The sequence below is a fragment of the Sardina pilchardus genome, chromosome 1 (genome assembly GCF_963854185.1).
Source record: "Sardina pilchardus chromosome 1, fSarPil1.1, whole genome shotgun sequence".
Classification (NCBI taxonomy): Eukaryota; Metazoa; Chordata; class Actinopteri; order Clupeiformes; family Clupeidae; genus Sardina; species Sardina pilchardus.
Window position 1 is genome coordinate 45,766,262 of NC_084994.1, and position 16,828 is coordinate 45,783,089.

Genomic DNA, 16,828 nt, shown 5'->3' on the forward strand with positions numbered 1-16,828 from the left:
CGACTTCACCATCGAATATCGTCCTGGTGCATGTAATAAGAACGCGGATGCCTTATCGCGTCTGCCAAAGCCGCCAGTTCCAGCATCCATGGAAGAGGTAGCTTCAGGTATCTCTGTACCAGTTGAGATCAAGAGTGTAGTCGCGTCTCCATCGATTGATGTGCAGGCCATAGATGCTTGTCCAACGAGGACCAGGGCCAACCTCCAACTTTTGCAGGCCGAGGATCCTGTCCTAAAGGCCTTCCTAGTATATTGGAAGAGGGGTAGTCCCCCTACAGCCTTGGAAAGGGCTCATGAGTCTCCTGCGGTCATAGAGCTTGTTCGTCAATGGGCAGATTTAGTTGTTCGTGACGGCGTCTTGTACCGGAAAACGCATGCCCCTGGTAGCACTACGGAAGTCTTGCAGTTATTACTGCCTCAGAGCCTGATGGCAGAGGTGCTCACGGCTCTGCACGACAGCCACGGCCACCAGGGGGCAGAACGCACAACTAGCCTTGTTCGTCAACGTTGTTATTGGCCTTTAATGCGTAAAGACGTTGATCGTTGGTGTCGCTAATGTCGGCGGTGTATGGTAGCCAAGGCAACCCAGCCAAAATTGAGGACCTTTATGGGTAGCCTATTGGCGTCGAGGCCCCTGGAAATAGTAGCCATTGACTTTTCCACATTGGAGAAATCCAGTGATGGAAAGGAGAATCTTTTGGTCGTCACAGATGTGTTCTCCAAATTCGCACAAGCATATCCTACAGTAGATCAGAAGTCAGCAACAGTAGCTCGAGTCTTGACGGAACAGTGGTTTTACACTTATGGCGTCCCGCAACGCATCCATACAGATCAGGGGCGTAACTTTGAAGGTGAGCTTTTTCAACATCTGTGCAGAGTCTATGGAATCCGTAAATCCCGTTCTAGTCCTTACCACCCAGAGGGTAATGGGCAGTGCGAGAGATTTAATCGCACCCTGCACGACTTGCTCCGCACTTTACCCCCTGATAAGAAGAAGCGGTGGCCCTACCATCTGCCAAAAGTCCTGTTTGCTTATAACACCACAGCCCACCAGTCTACGGGGTTTTCCCCGTATGAACTGATGTTTGGACGTAAACCCACCCTTCCGCTTGATTCCTTGTTGGGTATAAGTGACGATCCCTCAGACTTGACCACTGTGGAGTGGGTCCGAGAACACCAGGAACACCTTTCGGCAATCTATAGCCAGGCCCGAACCCAGTTAGAGGCAGCAGCTCAACAACGAGCCAAGAACCATTCGGTCCCCTTGCCCATCTTGCCTCCGGGTACATTAGTGTACCGCCGCAGTCACCCGCATGGCCGCCATAAGATCAGTGACCGCTGGGAAAATGTGGTGTATGAGATTGTTGGGTGTCTTGATGAGGTTGGCACACTTTATAGCATTAAGCCGAGAGGTCAGTCAGGTCCCGCAAAGAACATCAACCGAAAGGAACTGCGTCCCCTCCCAACTGATCCAGACCCACCCCATCTCTTGTCTGTGGTTGAAATGCCTAGTGTAAGCCCGGCGGGCTCCGCAGTAGATGATGTCTATGACCTTATGGGTGACTTTAATGGCAGTATGGATGATGATGATGGCTCGGGGGTATTAGTGGCTTTTGATACCCCTCCAGTAAGTGGACTAACACCACCTACCCCTTCTGATCTCTCGGTGCAGCAGCCAGTTGCTCTAGAACAGACGGGCCCAAACACACCAGCAGTGATGGTCAGTAACGCGTTAGAAGTAACGCGTTACTGTAATCCAAGTAACGATTTTTTTTCAAGTAACGAGTAAAGTAAGGGATTACAATGGCAAAATCAGTAATTAGATTAATGTTACTTTAGGCTGCGTTACTGCGTTACTAAACTGCGATTTTAATTGCTTTGTGAGACTGCCTGGTGACAATCAGTATAATGTCCAACGCATTGCGAGAGATGTAAACAACAGACGAGACAACAGAGTGCAGGAGAGAGCATGACCATGCTGCATTTAATAGCCTACGTGAGTTGGGGTTTTCCTAAACTTTTCCCATAGTTCGGGACTTGGACTTCTTTTGCATATCTTTACTTCACTTTTATTGTTCTTTCTACTTTCATTTCATTCGATGACTTATGCTTTCACTCTGGACTGATGCTTCAACTCAAATGTCTTTTCAAATTCGAAATTGGGGTCGTTGACGTTCAAACTTGTTTTCGGTGGACATAATTAAGTTTGTACCGTCGGAGTCTTTGCGAGACAATGAGCAAAATGTCCGTAAATAATAGAGCCTGTACAGGCCCGCCGCTCCGCATACGCAGAGTACGCAGAGCGCGTAGGGCCCCAAGTACCTGGCGGGGGCCCCCAAAATTAAGGTTGCTATTTCTTTTTAAATGACAATTAATATATTATTACATTACAAAGAATATAGAAATCAGTTATGAACATGCCCATCGTTGTTCCTTCTTAATTGTGTTCTAGCACTCAATTCGGGCAAATTAGATGTTTTACCTAATATATAAAAAGAGTCTCCCCCCGCTTCCCTGAAATGGTACAGCCTTCAAAGTTCTCGTGTTTTGAAATTGGCGCACATCCTTCTGCCTGAAGTTTGCCATAATAATAAAACCCGTCTTTATTCAAGCTGAATTCGAATGGTGATTCATAATAGGAAGTACGAGGCAATATGGATCTGGCACTGAAAAACGAAAGAAAATAAAATAAAACTGAGAGATGACGCTTGTGCAGGTTCGTGTTGGTTTTAATTATTTTGCTAACGCTAGCTAACGTCAGCAACCTAGCCTAGGTCACCTAGCAGTTCGATTTGATGTAGCTCTAAGCCCTACATTATATAAAATCTAGACTTCACAATGCATGTGACATGTTTGCAAATAGTTGACAGTCGTCAATGTAGATATTTGGCACCCAATATGAAGTCAACAAAATTCTAGCAGTTTGTGCAAGATGCACTGCAAGATTCGCACTGCTGCTTCAGTCCAAAGCTTTTCTGCAAAGGCTGCGGTGAAACAACGTGATCAGCTATCAGAGATTAGACAGGAGTTACACAGGCAGATCAATGTATCAAGAATAGTGAGTATTATTTCAGAACTCTTATTTAAGGCACATGCATGTAATATCTCCATTCAATTTAATTTGGTTGGGCCAAAATGTGCTAGGGTATCTTTACCTTTGGTCATTTACAAAATGCCTCATGGTTTTATTTAATGTGTAAAATTAGAGTAGGCTATCATTTAAAGTTTTGCATATGTCCACAAAATGAATATAATATAATAGCTTAATATGCTTCCCATATCATTGTGAAATACACAGGCTGAAATAACGAAGTGCTTTATAGATAAACAGCAGATTTAAGATGATTCACATGTTGTTTTTGAGTCACTTTTTATATGAACAGTAGTAGCCTACTACAAAATGATATTATTGTCATCAGAAAAACTTAATGTTTTGGTATTTTTATTTAGCTTTCGCTAATCACCTGTAGTTGCTGATATTTTGTTACTCTATGATTACTTTTTTTTTTTTTGGGGGGGGGGGGGGGGGGGGGGGCTCGTTGGCATCTGGGGGCCTCCATGTCCATTTAAGCTTAGGGCCTCCAGAAGCTCAGCAGCGGGCCTGAGCCTGTATCATCTGCGTTCTCTGTAGTCGCTTTCAGACATAACCCCTGCGGTAGCCTATGAGGTTTGCCAGACGGAGGTCCGACTCTTCGGTTAATTATAGGCTACAGAATCTATGTATGTTTGAGTGAGGGGTGAGCCGCTGTCGCAGGACTTACTGTTTTTATTTTACCACCGACAGCGCGCCCGTTCCGAATATTGTTGCAACAATGCAGCATGTATTCTGTTACATCCGCAGCATCGATGAAAGATTGGAGCGTGACATGCAGGTTAACTGCGCAACGTTTAATTGAAACTCAGCAGTGACGCTCGTTGTTCATTTCACATAATCTGAACGAATTCACGTTCTTTATTTACAAATGTGTTGCATGCAGTTCATAGTTAACAGAACTCGTTTATGCACAACACTGCATTTGATTCTATTTTATATGATGGAATATGCAGAAAGAATAAAATTAGGCTGAAAGGTGTATTGCTTTATAACATATTCAGGTTGTGTAGCCTAGTTAGTGTGTTTTTGAAAAGTAACTAAGTAAAGTAATTGTAAAGTAACTAATTACTTTTGGGGAAAAGTAATCGGTAAAGTAACGGGATTACTTTCTTGGACAAGTAATCGGTAATCAGTAACTAATTACTTTTTCCAAGTAACTTGACCAACACTGCACACCAGTACAGAGTCCGACAGTGACCCTTCCCGCTAGTAGACTAACACCATCTACTACTTCCGACGTTACAACGCAGCAGCCAGTCGTTCTAGACCAGCTGGGCCCTACCACCTCTGAACAGAGTCCAACAGCTGATTCTTTAGATTCTGAGGTTGAGTCATTAACATCTGGCAATAGTTTGGCTCTAAGAAAATCTGTTAGAAGAAATGCAGGGCACCACTCTAATCCCCATAACCTTCCTTGTACGACTGTTGGGCAACCCTTGGTGGCTCTTGCAGAGGGCGATCTGACTATCCACTCACATAGTGCTGTGTTCAGGCCATGGGTTTGACCCTTGTCCTAGTCACCGGGACGGTGACATTCAAGGAGGGGTGAATGTAATGGGTAGGACGGAGACGATTAGAATTGCACCTTGATTGGATCAGGTGGGTGCCACTTGGCGCTGCCCAGTTAAATATAGCCGTGTCTTCCGGTGTCTTGATTAGTGCCTTTCGTTACTTGGCTGTAGCCTACACAGGAGCTCTTTTGTTGTGCGAGTGAACCCTGGCTTGGTGCCTGTGATCCTTCACTGGAGTGTGTGTTTGTGTCCAAACTTCGCCTGACAAACTTTTTGGCTGTGGGCCCGTGTGTTTCAACAAAAACGTAAGTTCCCTGCTTTTACGTATGTGCAACCTGTCCGCACTTTAGCCATAGGCAGTTGCCCTTATGAGTCACGTTTATTTGCATTTTGTTCACAGTGGCCACCTATATAGAGTGAGAGGTCGTTACGAGTCAAGAGGTCGTTACGAGTCAATTGCGTGTTTGTTGTGCAGTGGATGTAAGTTCATGGATTCCTTTCTCCCTCACGTTTGGTTGTTTGTTTATTGCGGAGTGCTTACGATTGGATACTGTTTTGTATTGTAGTTTTGCCTGTGAACGTATTGTAAAAGCGGGTCCACGACGTGACCGAAAACCACAATAGTTTTCCGGCTCAGCACGGCGGCCTGCGTTTCTCCAGGTTGGTAACGTATGCTACTTTAGCTTCTCGCCCTGTTCATTGATCATAGCCAATAGTAGACCATTGCAGCTGGGAGTAATTTAATCAGTTCGCTGGCAAACAGCTTTAGTCTGCTATGTCTGTATTTTTATGACATTATGGCCATGTTTTTCTTGCAGGAGAACCATCATCCGCTGCCTTAGCCACTGTTTTTCCTGTGCTTTGATTTTAGTAGCTTTCGTGTGAGCGTGTGGCTTAGCCACCTTGTTGCCTAGAGGGGCTGTCCTTACTGTTCAATGTTTGTATGTCTATTGTATGTGCTATTTATTTAGGCCATTGGGTCAGTGCAATATTCTGGGAGGGGGGGACAATAATCTTGTGTGGCCATTGGCTTGCTGAGAGTGATTTCCACCGATTTGTGTGTGGCTGATGTGCTGTTTATCGAGTGTTTGCTTACTGAGTCATTTCTGAAGTTTACCGTGTGCTATTCATCCAAACACCTTTTGCTGTGATCTTTATTGCCCTCCACCGTGAATTTGTTGCCCTGAAGGCCTACTGTCTGTCGTATTGTGTATGTTGTTTAAAATACAATAAACATTGTCTTTATTTTTGATAATACTCCAGTCCCTCTCTCTCTCCATTTTTATTTCTCTTTATTGGGAAAGCCTGCTGGTCATCTTGGGGGTTAACATCCAAATTCAGGTTTAAACCCGTAATCTCAACACTCCCCCCTAGGGGTTACATTTGGCGTAGTCGGGGCAGGATTGATTGGGACTGGTGTAAGAATCATTTGTGTGTATGTCGTGTATGCGTGTTTGCTTGTTTTTGTTTTGAGTGTGAAGGTGGTACAGGAAAAACAGTGGTTGAGGATTGTGCATGGACAGTAACACTGCTGCAAGTGAAGTAATTTGTATCTAAAAACAAACAAATTAATAATACTAATAATCACAACCTTTTTTTTTTTCTTCCCTCTCTGGTCTTGCCCTGTTTACAATGTCTCAGGAATTGGAGGAACAGGTCGGGCAGCTAACGGAGCAGCTTAGGCAGTTGCAAGCTGACAATGAAAGGCTACGACAGGGAAATTTAGCACCTACTCGGGAGGTAGAACAGGGATTAAGGTATGTTTATGTCCCTCGAGAACGTAAATACCCTAGGTTTGCTGGTAGTTCGGAGGCCCCTCCAGTAGAAGAATGGATTGAGGAGGTCCGTCGATGTTTACAGGTTAGGCACATGTCCACTAGCGAGCAAGCACATTTTGTATATGATCTCTTGGACGGGGAAGCAAAGTTAGAAATTAAACTTCGCCCAAATGCAGAACGAGCTGAGCCGGAACAGATTTTCTCCATTTTGACCGAGACTTTTGGTTGTAGCCATTCCTATATTGACGCTCAACAGAAATTTTTCCAATGCCGCCAACGGGAGGGAGAAACGTTGCGTGAATTTTCACACTCACTAATGTCGTTGATGGAGGTTGTTAAACGTAAACATAAAAATGCCATTGCTAAACCTGACTCTGTCCTCCGTGACCAGTTCGTGGAAAATGTTAGGGATAAAATGCTGCGCAGAGAGTTAAGACAATATATCCGCCTTAATCCTGAGTCCTCGTTTTTGGATTTGCGTCGTGAGGCATTTCGATGGGCTGAGGATGGAGAGGGGGCCCGTCCTGTTCGTGCAAGGGCTTTTTCGTGTGATGCTAGTCCAGGGTTAGCGGGAGAATGGCAGGCAGAAGCCCAGGCCGTGGTAGCAACACCAAAAGATGATCTGACTGAGCTTAAAGACTGCCTACGCAGGCAACAGGCCCAATTGGATACCATCCTCCAACATTTGTCCTCTGGCCCTGGGCCATCTAATTTATCGAATAGGCCAGCTAATTCTCAGAGGCGATTCCGTTTTGACGCAGATGGCCGACCTATTTGTTTACGGTGTGAACAGGTAGGCCACATGGCGAGAGACTGCCAGGTTGGTTCACGACAGGCGTCACGCAGTGGGTTTATGTCCAGGCCGGCGGTAGGGAATGGGCGGGGTGGCTCCGCTAGTGGGCAGCAGGGAAACTAGCACCCTCTAGTGCATGGAGTCAAGCACTAGAAGGGGGTTTGATCGGCTCAAATTCATTTAGATCTACTTTGCCATGCCCTTCTACATTGATAGGCGAGTGTCCTGTGGCAGATGTTCGAATGGGAGGTGTCACTGTTACCTGCCTTATAGATACTGGTTCTATGGTATCCACCATCACAGAGTCGTTTTTTAATAAGCACTTCCGCGTCCTGGGGCATGACCGGTTACGTTCCTGTGGTTGGCTACAGTTAAAAGCGGCCAACGGGTTAGACATTCCATACCGAGGGTACTTTGAGTTGGATGTAGAAGTCTTGGGAAGAGTGCTTCCTTCTGTAGGTGTCTTGGTGGTTCAAGACCCACTGGGCTCTGCACCCAAAGCGAAGAAGGAGTCTGTCCCAGGGTTGATTGGGATGAATGTCCTCCGTTGTTGCCTGCGGGAATTCTTCTGCCAAGACGGTACCCGTCTATTTACTTCTACCACACAGACAGTCCCAACTGTTTGGGAACATGCTTTATTAGCGTGCCAACGCCTCGAGGACCTCTCCACTTCCGGTGTTCTGGGCAGGGTTTTGACTGCTCCTGGGTCTTCCACCTGTGTCCCAGCTGGCTCTTTAAAGCTTGTGCCCGCTACCTGTAGACAGGGACTCGGCCCATTGATTTCTTCTGTGCTTTTGGAACCAGTAGGGACAGGGTGGCAGTTGCCACCAGACTTACTTATTCCAACCTCGCTGCTTCCTGTCAGAGATGGCACCGTGGACGTGCCGGTGGTGAACGTGGGTACTGAAGATCGGTGGGTAAAACCTCGCACCCTGTTGGGGGAAATACACCTGATTGCAGCATGTTCTGCTAGTAAGTCCTTCTGCTTTCAGGAAGAAAATGACGTTCAAGGCCCCATCGCACTTATCCGATCAGTGGAGGTTACTACAGCACCCTTAGTTGAGTTTGCAGACCTTTCTTGGCCTAATCTGACTGAACCTGAGCAAGGCGAAGCCAAGTCTCTACTTCAAAAGTATAGTGACACGTTTAGCTGCAGTGAAGGGCCTTTGGGTTGTACCGATTTACTGGAGCATGAGATTCCGTTGATTGATGATACACCAGTGCGGCAACGCTATAGGCGACTTCCACCATCCCAGTACGATGTAGTGAAGACGCACATCCAAGAATTGCTAGAGCAGGGAGTTGTGAAACAGAGTTGTAGTCCTTACTCCTCGCCCATCGTAGTTGTGGAAAAGAAAGATGGATCCATTCGCCTTTGTGTCGATTACCGACAATTAAACGCAAAGACTAGGAAAGATGCTTTTCCTCTGCCGAGGATTGAGGAGTCTTTGGATGCCCTCACAGGCGCATCTCTCTTTTCCACGCTTGATCTAGCGAGCGGTTATAATCAGGTGTCAGTTGCTGAGAAGGACCGCGCTAAGACCGCCTTTTGCACGCCGTTTGGTCTATTTGAGTTCCAAAGAATGCCTTTCGGATTATGTAATGCGCCTGGGACTTTTCAGCGATTAATGGAAAGAATATTCGGTGATCAGCGTTTTCACTCCCTCCTCCTGTACTTGGATGATGTGGTGGTCTTCTCATCCACGTTCAAACAACACCTAGAACGCCTGGAGTTGGTGTTTAGTCGTCTGCGCGATCACGGACTCAAGCTCAAATTAAAAAAATGCCACTTTTTTCAGCCTGAAGTAAAGTTCCTGGGTCATGTTGTCTCAGCTTCTGGGGTCTCTACAGACCCTGATAAGGTCAAGGCAGTCAGAGAGTGGGACACTCCATCTACAGTGACAGAGTTAAGATCATTTTTGGGCTTTGCATCATACTATCGGCGTTTTGTGGAGGGGTTTGCGAGGTATGCAGCCCCTCTTCATAAATTGGTCGCCAAACTGCAGCCAAACCCTAAGAGGAGTAGGACAGGCAGTAACACCAACCTGCGGGACCACTGGGATTGGGGCTGCGATCAAGCTTTTAAAACTCTAAAACAGAAACTGATAAGCGCGCCCGTATTGAGCTATGCTGACTTCAGCAAACCGTTTGTGCTTGAAGTAGATGCGAGTGGGCTTGGGCTTGGCGCAGTTCTATCCCAGGGACTGGATGGGGGGCAGCGTCGTCCAGTCGCTTATGCAAGTAGAGGCTTGCGCCCGACTGAGCGAAATATGAATAATTATTCAGCCATGAAACTTGAACTGTTAGCGCTCAAGTGGGCAGTAACAGACAAGTTTCGAGATTATCTGCTTGGCACCAAATTTACTGTCCTGACTGATAACAACCCACTTTGCTACTTACGAACAGCTAAATTAGGTGCTGTCGAACAACGCTGGGCTGCGCAACTAGCTCTCTTCGACTTCACCATCGAATATCGTCCTGGTGCATGTAATAAGAACGCGGATGCCTTATCGCGTCTGCCAAAGCCGCCAGTTCCAGCATCCATGGAAGAGGTAGCTTCAGGTATCTCTGTACCAGTTGAGATCAAGAGTGTAGTCGCGTCTCCATCGATTGATGTGCAGGCCATAGATGCTTGTCCAACGAGGACCAGGGCCAACCTCCAACTTTTGCAGGCCGAGGATCCTGTCCTAAAGGCCTTCCTAGTATATTGGAAGAGGGGTAGTCCCCCTACAGCCTTGGAAAGGGCTCATGAGTCTCCTGCGGTCATAGAGCTTGTTCGTCAATGGGCAGATTTAGTTGTTCGTGACGGCGTCTTGTACCGGAAAACGCATGCCCCTGGTAGCACTACGGAAGTCTTGCAGTTATTACTGCCTCAGAGCCTGATGGCAGAGGTGCTCACGGCTCTGCACGACAGCCACGGCCACCAGGGGGCAGAACGCACAACTAGCCTTGTTCGTCAACGTTGTTATTGGCCTTTAATGCGTAAAGACGTTGATCGTTGGTGTCGCTAATGTCGGCGGTGTATGGTAGCCAAGGCAACCCAGCCAAAATTGAGGACCTTTATGGGTAGCCTATTGGCGTCGAGGCCCCTGGAAATAGTAGCCATTGACTTTTCCACATTGGAGAAATCCAGTGATGGAAAGGAGAATCTTTTGGTCGTCACAGATGTGTTCTCCAAATTCGCACAAGCATATCCTACAGTAGATCAGAAGTCAGCAACAGTAGCTCGAGTCTTGACGGAACAGTGGTTTTACACTTATGGCGTCCCGCAACGCATCCATACAGATCAGGGGCGTAACTTTGAAGGTGAGCTTTTTCAACATCTGTGCAGAGTCTATGGAATCCGTAAATCCCGTTCTAGTCCTTACCACCCAGAGGGTAATGGGCAGTGCGAGAGATTTAATCGCACCCTGCACGACTTGCTCCGCACTTTACCCCCTGATAAGAAGAAGCGGTGGCCCTACCATCTGCCAAAAGTCCTGTTTGCTTATAACACCACAGCCCACCAGTCTACGGGGTTTTCCCCGTATGAACTGATGTTTGGACGTAAACCCACCCTTCCGCTTGATTCCTTGTTGGGTATAAGTGACGATCCCTCAGACTTGACCACTGTGGAGTGGGTCCGAGAACACCAGGAACACCTTTCGGCAATCTATAGCCAGGCCCGAACCCAGTTAGAGGCAGCAGCTCAACAACGAGCCAAGAACCATTCGGTCCCCTTGCCCATCTTGCCTCCGGGTACATTAGTGTACCGCCGCAGTCACCCGCATGGCCGCCATAAGATCAGTGACCGCTGGGAAAATGTGGTGTATGAGATTGTTGGGTGTCTTGATGAGGTTGGCACACTTTATAGCATTAAGCCGAGAGGTCAGTCAGGTCCCGCAAAGAACATCAACCGAAAGGAACTGCGTCCCCTCCCAACTGATCCAGACCCACCCCATCTCTTGTCTGTGGTTGAAATGCCTAGTGTAAGCCCGGCGGGCTCCTCAGTAGATGATGTCTATGACCTTATGGGTGACTTTAATGGCAGTATGGATGATGATGATGGCTCGGGGGTATTAGTGGCTTTTGATACCCCTCCAGTAAGTGGACTAACACCACCTACCCCTTCTGATCTCTCGGTGCAGCAGCCAGTTGCTCTAGAACAGACGGGCCCAAACACACCAGCAGTGATGGTCAGTAACGCGTTAGAAGTAACGCGTTACTGTAATCCAAGTAACGATTTTTTTTCAAGTAACGAGTAAAGTAAGGGATTACAATGGCAAAATCAGTAATTAGATTAATGTTACTTTAGGCTGCGTTACTGCGTTACTAAACTGCGATTTTAATTGCTTTGTGAGACTGCCTGGTGACAATCAGTATAATGTCCAACGCATTGCGAGAGATGTAAACAACAGACGAGACAACAGAGTGCAGGAGAGAGCATGACCATGCTGCATTTAATAGCCTACGTGAGTTGGGGTTTTCCTAAACTTTTCCCATAGTTCGGGACTTGGACTTCTTTTGCATATCTTTACTTCACTTTTATTGTTCTTTCTACTTTCATTTCATTCGATGACTTATGCTTTCACTCTGGACTGATGCTTCAACTCAAATGTCTTTTCAAATTCGAAATTGGGGTCGTTGACGTTCAAACTTGTTTTCGGTGGACATAATTAAGTTTGTACCGTCGGAGTCTTTGCGAGACAATGAGCAAAATGTCCGTAAATAATAGAGCCTGTACAGGCCCGCCGCTCCGCATACGCAGAGTACGCAGAGCGCGTAGGGCCCCAAGTACCTGGCGGGGGCCCCCAAAATTAAGGTTGCTATTTCTTTTTAAATGACAATTAATATATTATTACATTACAAAGAATATAGAAATCAGTTATGAACATGCCCATCGTTGTTCCTTCTTAACCCTTTCATGCGCAACGTCCACATGCGTGGACATTAACTTTAACTCTGTTTTCTACTTACTTATCATGTTGATATACACCAATCCACTTCAGGGCAGTTTTAGTAGGTCCTTGGCAATATATTAACAATATGTATCATCTTATATTTGGAATATTGACTGCTTGATGACATCATCAATTCAACATGAGTGACAGTAATGGCCATATGCTGAATGCTCCAGGCATATCTGTAAAAAGTTAGTACTCAAGAAGGCAAAATCATGTAAAAAAAAATATTATGATGTACAGGAGAGTGTGTCGAACAATTCTATGTTTTCAGAAATTAAATCGGATGTAAAATAGAGTTTGTAGACCCTAAAAAGCAACTGTCCACGTATGTGGACGTTGCGCAACAGAGGAGTTAAATGGCCAAAAATTAGATTTTGTAACTAGGACTTTTTTTTTTTTTTTTTTTTCAAATATGATTTTAACTGCTTTAAATTACCAAGAAACAAACATTTGGTAAACATATTTATAAATAATGACATAATTACATGTGGTAATGCCAAGGTGGTATGGTAATATGGGGGTAGTAGAGGGGTGGGTGGGTAGTAGAGGGGTGGGTATGAGAGTACTAGAGTGGTGGGTGGGTTCGTAGTAGAGGGGTGGGTAGTATGGATGTAGTAGAGGGGTGGTTGGGTAGTGGTGGTAGTAGAGGTGGGTAATATGGGGGTAGTAGAGGGGTGGGTGAGGGTCGGTGAGCAATAATGGGGGTAGTAGAGGGGTTGGGCGGGTAGTATGGAGGTAGTAGAGAGGTGGGTGGGTAGTATGGGGGTGGTAGAGGGCTGGGTGGGTAGTATGGAGGAAATAGAGGGCCATAGTTCCACATTTTCTGTCATTACATTTTATTCTTTTTTACCCCTTTGTTGCGCACTGTCCACATACGTGGACAATAACATAACTTCTATATAAAAGCATATTTTTAAAAAATTCCAACTGATTTCAATATTGGGCTCATATAGAGTAATAAAATCAATACTAAAAAAATCTAGACATTTTTTTTCATAATGCGTGCATGAAAGGGTTAATTGTGTTCTAGCACTCAATTCGGGCAAATTAGATGTTTTACCTAATATATAAAAAGAGTCTCCCCCCGCTTCCCTGAAATGGTACAGCCTTCAAAGTTCTCGTGTTTTGAAATTGGCGCACATCCTTCTGCCTGAAGTTTGCCATAATAATAAAACCCGTCTTTATTCAAGCTGAATTCGAATGGTGATTCATAATAGGAAGTACGAGGCAATATGGATCTGGCACTGAAAAACGAAAGAAAATAAAATAAAACTGAGAGATGACGCTTGTGCAGGTTCGTGTTGGTTTTAATTATTTTGCTAACGCTAGCTAACGTCAGCAACCTAGCCTAGGTCACCTAGCAGTTCGATTTGATGTAGCTCTAAGCCCTACATTATATAAAATCTAGACTTCACAATGCATGTGACATGTTTGCAAATAGTTGACAGTCGTCAATGTAGATATTTGGCACCCAATATGAAGTCAACAAAATTCTAGCAGTTTGTGCAAGATGCACTGCAAGATTCGCACTGCTGCTTCAGTCCAAAGCTTTTCTGCAAAGGCTGCGGTGAAACAACGTGATCAGCTATCAGAGATTAGACAGGAGTTACACAGGCAGATCAATGTATCAAGAATAGTGAGTATTATTTCAGAACTCTTATTTAAGGCACATGCATGTAATATCTCCATTCAATTTAATTTGGTTGGGCCAAAATGTGCTAGGGTATCTTTACCTTTGGTCATTTACAAAATGCCTCATGGTTTTATTTAATGTGTAAAATTAGAGTAGGCTATCATTTAAAGTTTTGCATATGTCCACAAAATGAATATAATATAATAGCTTAATATGCTTCCCATATCATTGTGAAATACACAGGCTGAAATAACGAAGTGCTTTATAGATAAACAGCAGATTTAAGATGATTCACATGTTGTTTTTGAGTCACTTTTTATATGAACAGTAGTAGCCTACTACAAAATGATATTATTGTCATCAGAAAAACTTAATGTTTTGGTATTTTTATTTAGCTTTCGCTAATCACCTGTAGTTGCTGATATTTTGTTACTCTATGATTACTTTTTTTTTTTTTGGGGGGGGGGGGGGGGGGGGGGCTCGTTGGCATCTGGGGGCCTCCATGTCCATTTAAGCTTAGGGCCTCCAGAAGCTCAGCAGCGGGCCTGAGCCTGTATCATCTGCGTTCTCTGTAGTCGCTTTCAGACATAACCCCTGCGGTAGCCTATGAGGTTTGCCAGACGGAGGTCCGACTCTTCGGTTAATTATAGGCTACAGAATCTATGTATGTTTGAGTGAGGGGTGAGCCGCTGTCGCAGGACTTACTGTTTTTATTTTACCACCGACAGCGCGCCCGTTCCGAATATTGTTGCAACAATGCAGCATGTATTCTGTTACATCCGCAGCATCGATGAAAGATTGGAGCGTGACATGCAGGTTAACTGCGCAACGTTTAATTGAAACTCAGCAGTGACGCTCGTTGTTCATTTCACATAATCTGAACGAATTCACGTTCTTTATTTACAAATGTGTTGCATGCAGTTCATAGTTAACAGAACTCGTTTATGCACAACACTGCATTTGATTCTATTTTATATGATGGAATATGCAGAAAGAATAAAATTAGGCTGAAAGGTGTATTGCTTTATAACATATTCAGGTTGTGTAGCCTAGTTAGTGTGTTTTTGAAAAGTAACTAAGTAAAGTAATTGTAAAGTAACTAATTACTTTTGGGGAAAAGTAATCGGTAAAGTAACGGGATTACTTTCTTGGACAAGTAATCGGTAATCAGTAACTAATTACTTTTTCCAAGTAACTTGACCAACACTGCACACCAGTACAGAGTCCGACAGTGACCCTTCCCGCTAGTAGACTAACACCATCTACTACTTCCGACGTTACAACGCAGCAGCCAGTCGTTCTAGACCAGCTGGGCCCTACCACCTCTGAACAGAGTCCAACAGCTGATTCTTTAGATTCTGAGGTTGAGTCATTAACATCTGGCAATAGTTTGGCTCTAAGAAAATCTGTTAGAAGAAATGCAGGGCACCACTCTAATCCCCATAACCTTCCTTGTACGACTGTTGGGCAACCCTTGGTGGCTCTTGCAGAGGGCGATCTGACTATCCACTCACATAGTGCTGTGTTCAGGCCATGGGTTTGACCCTTGTCCTAGTCACCGGGACGGTGACATTCAAGGAGGGGTGAATGTAATGGGTAGGACGGAGACGATTAGAATTGCACCTTGATTGGATCAGGTGGGTGCCACTTGGCGCTGCCCAGTTAAATATAGCCGTGTCTTCCGGTGTCTTGATTAGTGCCTTTCGTTACTTGGCTGTAGCCTACACAGGAGCTCTTTTGTTGTGCGAGTGAACCCTGGCTTGGTGCCTGTGATCCTTCACTGGAGTGTGTGTTTGTGTCCAAACTTCGCCTGACAAACTTTTTGGCTGTGGGCCCGTGTGTTTCAACAAAAACGTAAGTTCCCTGCTTTTACGTATGTGCAACCTGTCCGCACTTTAGCCATAGGCAGTTGCCCTTATGAGTCACGTTTATTTGCATTTTGTTCACAGTGGCCACCTATATAGAGTGAGAGGTCGTTACGAGTCAAGAGGTCGTTACGAGTCAATTGCGTGTTTGTTGTGCAGTGGATGTAAGTTCATGGATTCCTTTCTCCCTCACGTTTGGTTGTTTGTTTATTGCGGAGTGCTTACGATTGGATACTGTTTTGTATTGTAGTTTTGCCTGTGAACGTATTGTAAAAGCGGGTCCACGACGTGACCGAAAACCACAATAGTTTTCCGGCTCAGCACGGCGGCCTGCGTTTCTCCAGGTTGGTAACGTATGCTACTTTAGCTTCTCGCCCTGTTCATTGATCATAGCCAATAGTAGACCATTGCAGCTGGGAGTAATTTAATCAGTTCGCTGGCAAACAGCTTTAGTCTGCTATGTCTGTATTTTTATGACATTATGGCCATGTTTTTCTTGCAGGAGAACCATCATCCGCTGCCTTAGCCACTGTTTTTCCTGTGCTTTGATTTTAGTAGCTTTCGTGTGAGCGTGTGGCTTAGCCACCTTGTTGCCTAGAGGGGCTGTCCTTACTGTTCAATGTTTGTATGTCTATTGTATGTGCTATTTATTTAGGCCATTGGGTCAGTGCAATATTCTGGGAGGGGGGGACAATAATCTTGTGTGGCCATTGGCTTGCTGAGAGTGATTTCCACCGATTTGTGTGTGGCTGATGTGCTGTTTATCGAGTGTTTGCTTACTGAGTCATTTCTGAAGTTTACCGTGTGCTATTCATCCAAACACCTTTTGCTGTGATCTTTATTGCCCTCCACCGTGAATTTGTTGCCCTGAAGGCCTACTGTCTGTCGTATTGTGTATGTTGTTTAAAATACAATAAACATTGTCTTTATTTTTGATAATACTCCAGTCCCTCTCTCTCTCCATTTTTATTTCTCTTTATTGGGAAAGCCTGCTGGTCATCTTGGGGGTTAACATCCAAATTCAGGTTTAAACCCGTAATCTCAACACTCCCCCCTAGGGGTTACAGATAGATAGATAGATACTTTATTGATCCCCAAGGGGAAATTCAAAATTCCATTACCACGTGACGTGACACTGCATTTTTTTAATGATCCCCTCATGACCACACAATGGATTTAGTTCATATTTTTGCTAGCTTAGCATATGAAGT

The 16,828-nt window shown here is 45.1% G+C and overlaps 1 protein-coding gene across 7 annotated transcripts in view; it reads left to right on the forward strand.

Moving 5' to 3' along the window:
- Positions 1–16,558, forward strand: part of LOC134092998 (serine/threonine-protein kinase Nek6-like) — a 54,124-nt gene extending 37,566 nt beyond the window's left edge. For 2 of the 7 annotated variants that reach the window (XR_009940269.1, XR_009940275.1), the window contains 2 exons: positions 6,247–6,362; positions 15,868–16,558. The gene's annotated coding sequence lies outside the window, so the exon portion shown is untranslated. Of the gene's footprint in view, positions 1–5,171; positions 5,266–5,423; positions 5,863–6,246; positions 6,363–15,867 lie in introns of those variants that run through there. The other 5 variants (XR_009940270.1, XR_009940271.1, XR_009940276.1 and 2 more) reach the window with 5 other exon arrangements.
- Positions 16,559–16,828: the final 270 nt, after the last annotated feature.